General features: G+C 36.8%; 1 pseudogene; it reads right to left on the bottom strand.

Moving 5' to 3' along the window:
• Positions 1 to 6,824: 6,824 nt before the first annotated feature.
• On the bottom strand, positions 6,825 to 7,777 carry LOC143394242 (heterogeneous nuclear ribonucleoproteins A2/B1 pseudogene; annotated as a pseudogene).
• Between the last annotated feature and the right edge of the window lie 318 nt (positions 7,778 to 8,095).

Below are 8,095 nucleotides of genomic sequence, written 5' to 3'. Positions count from 1 at the left end.
ACATAATAGATTCACACTTCTCAAAAAAAAAAAAAAAAAAAATATATATATATATAGCCTATTTTAGAAGATTGTCTCCGCAAATGGAGATATCATTAAACTTAAAATATTATATCCATTGTCTATATATGACCATATAGCAATAGTACACACAACACTTTTAAAATTTGCTGCTTATTCAGAGATAAATTGAATCTTCTCATGTAGGTTGCAAGCTACTGAAAAGAAAGGACTTCAATGTGCATCACTGTTATCAGCACTGATTGATATCTTAGATGGATCAAACCAAATTAAGATTACCTAGGGATGCTCACCTCCTCTTTTTTCTTCTTTCTTGTTTTTCATTTGCCGCTATTCACAAGTGAAATCTTTTCTTATCTGAGACTCTTACAGATCTGTCAGCAGGACCCAATGTGTTGATTAATGAAAATGAGAACAACCTGGCCGTAAGTTTAGAAATGGTCCGTGTCCCTTCTCATTTACCTCGCCCAACCTTCGTTCCTAATTTCACATTCTTTCAAACCCAACACCTTCAGAAGCTTCTACTTCCACTCCACAGCTGCTGTCAGCCTGTGATGTTCCAAGAGGTTGTCACTTGCTAACGTCTTCCTCATTTCACCAGGCCAGCCCTCTGCAACCTGAAAATGTCACAGAGCAAAAACTTGGGAGGAGTCCAAGAAAGGCTTGTCTTGTGTTTCCAATGCAGCCCGGGAAGCAAAGAACAAGAAACATCATTGGTCATCCTGGGAAGCTACTTGATAAGTATGAAATCTAGAATCACTTGGTTTCAGGTACAATTAGATGATTCATTCTGGTAGAAAGACCCTTGTCAAGGAAATGACTTTATCATGGTCACTGCTCACTGGTTAAAATTGTGAAAGGCATTTGTGAACATGTGTCCTAGAAAAGATAAAAATAGTCAAGCAATGGACTATAGGACATTGTTCCCCCTTTGCTCCATTAGATCATCATGGGAGAAGAGATGGTACTGCCCTTCAAGTTGGTCTGTTTCCAGCTTCTGGCTGAATGATACTTCTAAGGAAAAACAAAACGACCTGACAAAGTCATTCCCTTTGTCTCACTCAAATCTCTAAATTTGTGAAGTTGAACCTGTTCCTTTCATTTTATCTTCAGTGCACATATATCTCTAGCAGCAGTAATGGGTGACATCTAAGGCTTATTTATATCTCTGGAGCTCTACAGAGTATATCCCTTTCCCTTTACCAGACAGCTATATAGACAGAATTGAAAAATTAGTTGCTTTTATTTGTTTTCTGTTTTGCATCAAAGCACATGAAACATGACAATTGAATCTTTTGCTCCTAAGACTACTGAATCATATGGAAGTCTTTCTTTTCTGGTCACACTTAGCTGATGAGCCATATGGTACCAATGTATTAAGAAGACTCTGAGCAAGTTTCTCCAAATACAAAATATTATTTAGATTTCCCTAATTTATGCAAATGAGACCATTCATTTTCTTACCTAATCCTCTCTGGAGATGCTCCAAGGTTTGAAATGAAAGAAATTCTTCTTTCAAATATATGTAATCCACATTAATTGCTTTTGACAGCAAAGGGTGGAATAGTTAGATACTGCAGTGGTTAATACTTTAATCATGTCACCTCCGCAGTAAACCTAGCTGGGTGCAATGCTCTGAGGAGCAACCATGCCAATGTTCCTCAGAGAATCAAAACACAGGCAGCTCATATTTCTGAACTGCATTTTAATGTAAATGAACTTATGACAAGAGGAGAAAAAGGGACCGGAACCTTGAAAGAGGGGGAGAACAAAAAGCTTGTCTAAAGTCTCTGGAGACAGAAACACTGATCTTGCCATTTAGTAAATCCAGTGGAATAAAGGTCAAGTTCTTGAGAATGACAATGAGACTTTATAAACTAGTCCAACTTTTCTTTATACTGGTTCACGCTCCCTACAGCCCAGTCTTACTTTTCCTATTTTCCAAATCCTGGTCCCTCATCCTTACCCTTACTTTTTCTTTTAATGTATTTCTCTTCATTTATTCGAGATTTAACTCAAATGATAACCGGTCTGGGCAATTTGTTCTTTCTTTTCCAGCCAGAAGTCATCATTTTTCTCCATAACTTAAGAGCTCATTCAACCTCTTCGACAGCATTTTTGTAGTTCTATGATCTAGTAATTGATATGTATGTCTTGCCTTCCTGAGGCATGTGTCCATGGGAAAAGAAAAATCATGATTAGATGAAAGTAAAAACAAATTGTGAAGCATTACTTAGCACAGACACATGGTAGATACACATTTTTAAAATTAGTGAATACATTAAGAAATGAATGAATAACTGGTCTGGAAAATCATAAACTCCTTGAACAAGGAGATTATGTCTTCAAGTTTTAGTTGATTATTTTCCAAACTCAATCCCCATTTTAGTCAGCTTTTACACTGTTGTGACTTAAAGACGGGACCAGAACAACTATAGGGGAGGAAAAGTTTATTTGGGGGCTCACGGTTTCAGAGGACTCAGTTCATAGACAGCAGGCTCCATTCCTTGGGGCTTGAGGTGAGGAAGGACATCTTGGTGGGACAGTGTGGTGGAGGGAAGCAGCTCACATGATGATCAGAAGCAGAGATGGGGAGAGTCCACTACTCCCCAATGCCCCACCTCCTCCAGCCATACCCCACCTACTTTCAGTTACTACTCAATCCCATCAGGTGATTAATTCACTGATTGGTTTAAGGCTCTTGTAACCCAAACATTTCTTCTCTGAACCTTCTTGCATTGTCTCACTTGTGAGCTTTTGGGGGACACCGCACATTCAAACCATAACAATTCCCATTCAAAAAAAAAATCTAGAAAGACATCTTAATCATGATAATTTTTTTCTTTTTCTTTTGCAGTGCTGGGGTTGAACTTGAGATCTTGTATATGTTAGGCACTGTTGTACCTTTGAGCTACACCCCCAATCCTTTTGTTATAGATCTTCATGAATATAGTGGGAATTTAGTTGAGCTATGATGGACATTTGGAGGTCTGGAATGGGTCAAATGTGATAGGCAATTACAAGAGTGAACTTTAGACTTTATGGCTCTGAGTTCAAGAAAATGAGAATTGCCTGGCTCTCCTAAAAAAAAAAACAAATAGTTTATCCAATTGTGTTAGACCTAAGATCAAAATTCTTTTAAATTAAGAAAGCTAAATTTTAATTAACAGTTACTTTGTTTCTTGAACTACAAGGTTATTTTCCTAAGAAAATTAGTACCAAAGGTTAAAAAAAGTAAGTAAGCAGTCATGAATTCTCTTTAAATTATTCATAAATAAAAGAAGTGATTACAGTTAAAGAAATGGAACATTTTAATTCATAGGCTAAATTAGGCTGTTTGCTTACAATTTCTTTTAACTTCTACCAGTGAATGTGAGGCATCCCAATCTGCAGGTAAAGCAATTAAATACAATGGTATGTGAGTCAAACAAAGTTCCAGACTAATTTCCAGTGGTATGTACTCAATGGTCAGTATGATCGTGGGGAATAGTGTTGGCAAGAGCCAAGGTAAATGCAATATGATGGATCAAAAAGAAAAGGAGTTTCTTAATAAGTTTCGCTGAAAGGAATATCTCATTGGCTATGAACTATTAACTACCTTAAAATCCTATACACCCTCTTTACCATCTATGCACAGGCATGATAGCTTGGAACTCCAAGAAAAATTAACTTTCAATCAAGGTGTTTATCAGAACTCTCTCTCACACTCAGTGGTGTTTACCTAATTATCCTAAGAACTATGGCATGTTTAATCTTACAAGTCTCTTTTAAATAATCATTAAGATTTTCTAGTGTTGTGGCCATGGGGCTTTCCAGAAGACCTATCTGAAGTCTTCCCTCGAGTCTATAGAAAAGCAGAATCTAAGGATGTTCCATTGCTTTGATGGACGACCTTGCCGCATCCCTCCATCTTGACTTCTGGGGCAACATGGTCTTCATCAATGAAACATCAGCAGACACTGATCTGAGTGTGCATGGTCAGTCAGACTGCTTTTCTCCTCTATGCTCATAGCCCCTTGATCGATGGCTCCTGGGTGCCTCCAGGTTTCTTTGCAGAATATCAGCAACAATCTACATCTGCCCACTTTCCCAGGAGTTCTCTGATGATGAATGGGATAATAACTGAAAAATGATCTGCCATGTTTGATAGTCAAGGAAGTGAATAAGAAAAAAATACTATAATACTGTAATTTCTTTGATTATTATAATTGCACACTTATAATTCCCATAACACAGAAAAGAAAATGTCAATCATAATGAGTGAATCATGAAAGACTTTAGCTCTATTGCCCTGGCAAGTCTTATCAACTCAACATGATGGACACTTTGGCTTTGTTTACCTCTCTAATTATCAAGGGCTGAGTCAAGGTCATCTTTCTCTGGTCATTAATAAGACTAACGCTTCAAAGACCATTTAATGACTGTAGTGCCTCATGATGGTCTAGAACTAAATTCAAACTTGCAAACAGATATTTCCTTTTACCCTCTGCTAATTATCATTCTTGCACAGCAGGAACTTCTTAAATCATTGTTTCTCAAACTAAAGTCATTCTTGTAACTTTGCAATTTCTGTCATATCTCCAATACCACCTACAATATAAATTACTTAAAATATTTCTTTATATCCTGAGCAAGACTATCCAGGAAATAAGGTTTACTGTGCCAGTTACAATTTCAGATATAATAAAACAAGTACATTACTATAAAAATTAAAAAGTGGTATCTGAAATTATTCTACATAACACTAGAGATATTAACACCATATTTTGAGGAATGTTGTTTGGATATATTACTGAGAAATCAAATACTTAAGTTTAGGATTAGTTGAAATGATATTAGGAATAGCAAACACTAGGGAGACTCACGTGAATTCTATAGTGTCTTAGTACATTCCTTTAGCTCATGATACTTAAAAAAAATACATGCTCAACATCTTATTCTTTGCCCACCTTTTTTGTGTATATTCTAAAAGATACAGTTGATTATTATCAATTATTTCTTAATCTTTTCCAAAATGTGCTAATGTAGAACGCATGCAACTAGTTATTTACAACATGGAATACCAACCCCGGGTGAGTAAAGAAAATAGTGCCCATTTTTCAAATCAAAGAGCTCAAATATGATTGTTAAAATATTCAGCTACTAGGTATAGTTATGTCTTTGTACTCTTGTAAGTCATTTTTCTCTCTAACCTTCAATTTTCCAATCTGCAAAATAAGGTTGCTAAAGTAAATTCAATCTCTATGGTCTTTTGCAGCTGCATTTTTTTTGGTCTATAATTAATTCATCCTAAAAATCTGATACAAAGGATTTAGATACTTGTCACCATGAGCTTCCTTAAAAGTGTTTCCTAAGTGCTATGTAAACTAAATTTCAATTTTAGGAAAGATATAAAACATACACATTTTATTTGAAAAATGTACATTACCATCATCATACAATGAATTTTCTACTCTCAAACAATCTGAATGTTGGTCTTTGAGAAAAAAAAATAACCAATCTCGTCCATCACACCTGGAGAGACACATTGGGAATTTTTGCAAAGATGCAATAGGTATGGTTTCTGAGAGTTCACTGAGAAGTCAAACTAAATCCAGGCTTCATTCCAATCCCAGCTGGAGGGATTCTACCTAACAGCAGGTAAGTTGAAATGATATTAGGAATAGCAAACACTAGGGAGACTCACATTCACTCTCTGTAAATTTTCATATTTGTTATTTACCTTTTCGTTTGGGTTATATTTGCTTACACACAGATTTTTTAAAAAATCTTCTGCCAACTCTTATTTTTTCCATTGCTTGGAAAACTAGGGAATTTCTTCTAGTGAGCTTATAAATATTAATTTCTATGTTCTGCAATTTTCCCCTAGCCAATGTCATTATAATCATTTGGTCTCAACACAGTAAATTTATTTTTGTTTTCATGAAAATGAGCTGCAAGTTCATCTAAGGATCTGGATCTGTATAATCTTTTCCATGCAAAAATCACCTGGCACCCCTCCAACCACTGAAAGTGTAAGGATTATGCCGCGTGGTAGTGTTAACAAGTGCTGGAGGGCAGGCCTTCCAGCAAGTCAATATTTTTCCCATTTTACATGGTCATTATAGGAAAGACTGCAGAACGAACAGGACATAACTTTTCTATGTTCATATATGAATACACCACCAGTAAAACTCCATATCATGGATGACCAAAAGAATGGGATCCCAATTAGAACAAGTTATACTTCATGTATGTATATGTATACACTCCACTAACATGTATATGTATAAAGAAAATATTTTTTTCTTTAGAATTATTTTATTAAATCATAAATGTACAACAGCTTCTTAACTCTACACATGCACTTAAATTTTTTAAAGGAAAACGTTATGTCTTATTACATCATGATCCTGGCTAATAGCTTTTCAAAACTTTGAGAAAAATCTTAAAGTTTTCACATGTCACCTGAAACTTACAAATTCAACATTATCAAAGAGGAATGCTTCTACACTCTTACAAAGACCGCTAGAAAGAAACAACAATTAAAAAGCTAAGAAACTGTCTCAAAGGCTTTTATTATTTTTAATTTTTACAATCCTTCCCCCACAGTAAGGTAATGTTATTAAATAATATAATCCATTCCCAAAAGGGCTCTCTGCATCTGCTCTGGTGTCTTCTGCCATATCATTGCATATTTATGCATGTCTGAGATAAGAGTTTCCTTAACATTGTTATTTCGATAACCTGAAGCTGTTCAGTTACCTTTGGGCTCTCATCCTCTCCTATTTATACAATGAAGCTCAAGGTAAACAGGATGAAGCTCAGTATCGGCTCCTCCCACCATAACCCTCACTTTCTCCAGGACCATAATTTCCTCTACCACGTGGTCGCCCCATGTTCCTGCTACCCAAGTTTCCACTCTTCATTAGACTATATTTAGAAGGTTGCTGGTTATAATTTACAAAATCATTATAACTTCCACTTCCATAAAATCCTCCTCCATAGTTGTCATAACCACCTCCATAGCCCCCACCCCGGTTTCCATATCCAGATCCTCTACCACCATAGCCTCCTCTTCTTCCTCCATAACCAGGGCTACCTCCAAAATTGCCATGTCCAGGTCCTCCTCCAGATCCATTATAGCCATCCCCAAATCCACGTCCGCTTCCATATCCATCAGATCTTCCGCTAAAGTTGCCTCCTCTTCCACTCCTGGAACTTTGGACTTTTTGCATTTCTTGTCTAGACAAAGCCTTTCTCACTTCTGCATTATGACCATTGATGGTGTGATATTTTTGCAATACAATTTTGTCCACAGGATCATGGTCATCAAAAGTAACAAAACCAAAGCCTCTTTTCTTTCCAGACTGCCTATCTGTAATTATCTCAATGATGTCAATTTTTCCATATTCTTCGAAGTAATCTCTAAGGTGGTGTTCCTCGGCATCTTCTTTAATTCCGCCAACAAACAGCTCCTTCACAGTCACATGAGCCCCTGGTTTTCCAGATTCCTCTCTTGCTACAGATCGTTTTGGCTCAACCACTCTCCCATCAACTGAACGAGGTCTTGCAGCCATGGCACATCAACCTCAGCCATGGATGAGAAGGTTACAAAACCAAATCCTCTTGATCTTTTGCTTGCAGGATTCCTCATAACCACACATTCTGTAAGTTTTCCCCATTGCTCGTAGTAGTTTCTTAAACTGTCCTCCGTGGTTTCAAAACTTAAGCCACCAATCAAGAGTTTATGGAACTGTGCCTTTACTCTCTCCATCGAGGACTCAGTCGCTTCAGCCCGATTTCAGCAAGTGAGATAAGAGAGATCTCCACAGACAAACAGGAACAGGACTCCTGGCGCTGTACTGAGAACTGCCGCTGAAGAGTACCTCCACACAGGACCAGCACTGCTGCTACTGCCTCTAGAGCCGCTGCTGCTGCTTTTCTAGAACCTTCCTCTAACTCCAATTTATTTTTATTTATTTTTTTAAATTTTTATTATTAGTTGTTCAAAACACTACATATTCTTGACATATCATATTTCATACATTTGATTCAAGTGGGTTATGAACTCCCATTTTTACTGCGTATACAG

This window comes from Callospermophilus lateralis, chromosome 3 (assembly GCF_048772815.1).
Source record: "Callospermophilus lateralis isolate mCalLat2 chromosome 3, mCalLat2.hap1, whole genome shotgun sequence".
Classification (NCBI taxonomy): Eukaryota; Metazoa; Chordata; class Mammalia; order Rodentia; family Sciuridae; genus Callospermophilus; species Callospermophilus lateralis.
This window is presented reverse-complemented; position numbering and strand designations above follow the sequence as displayed.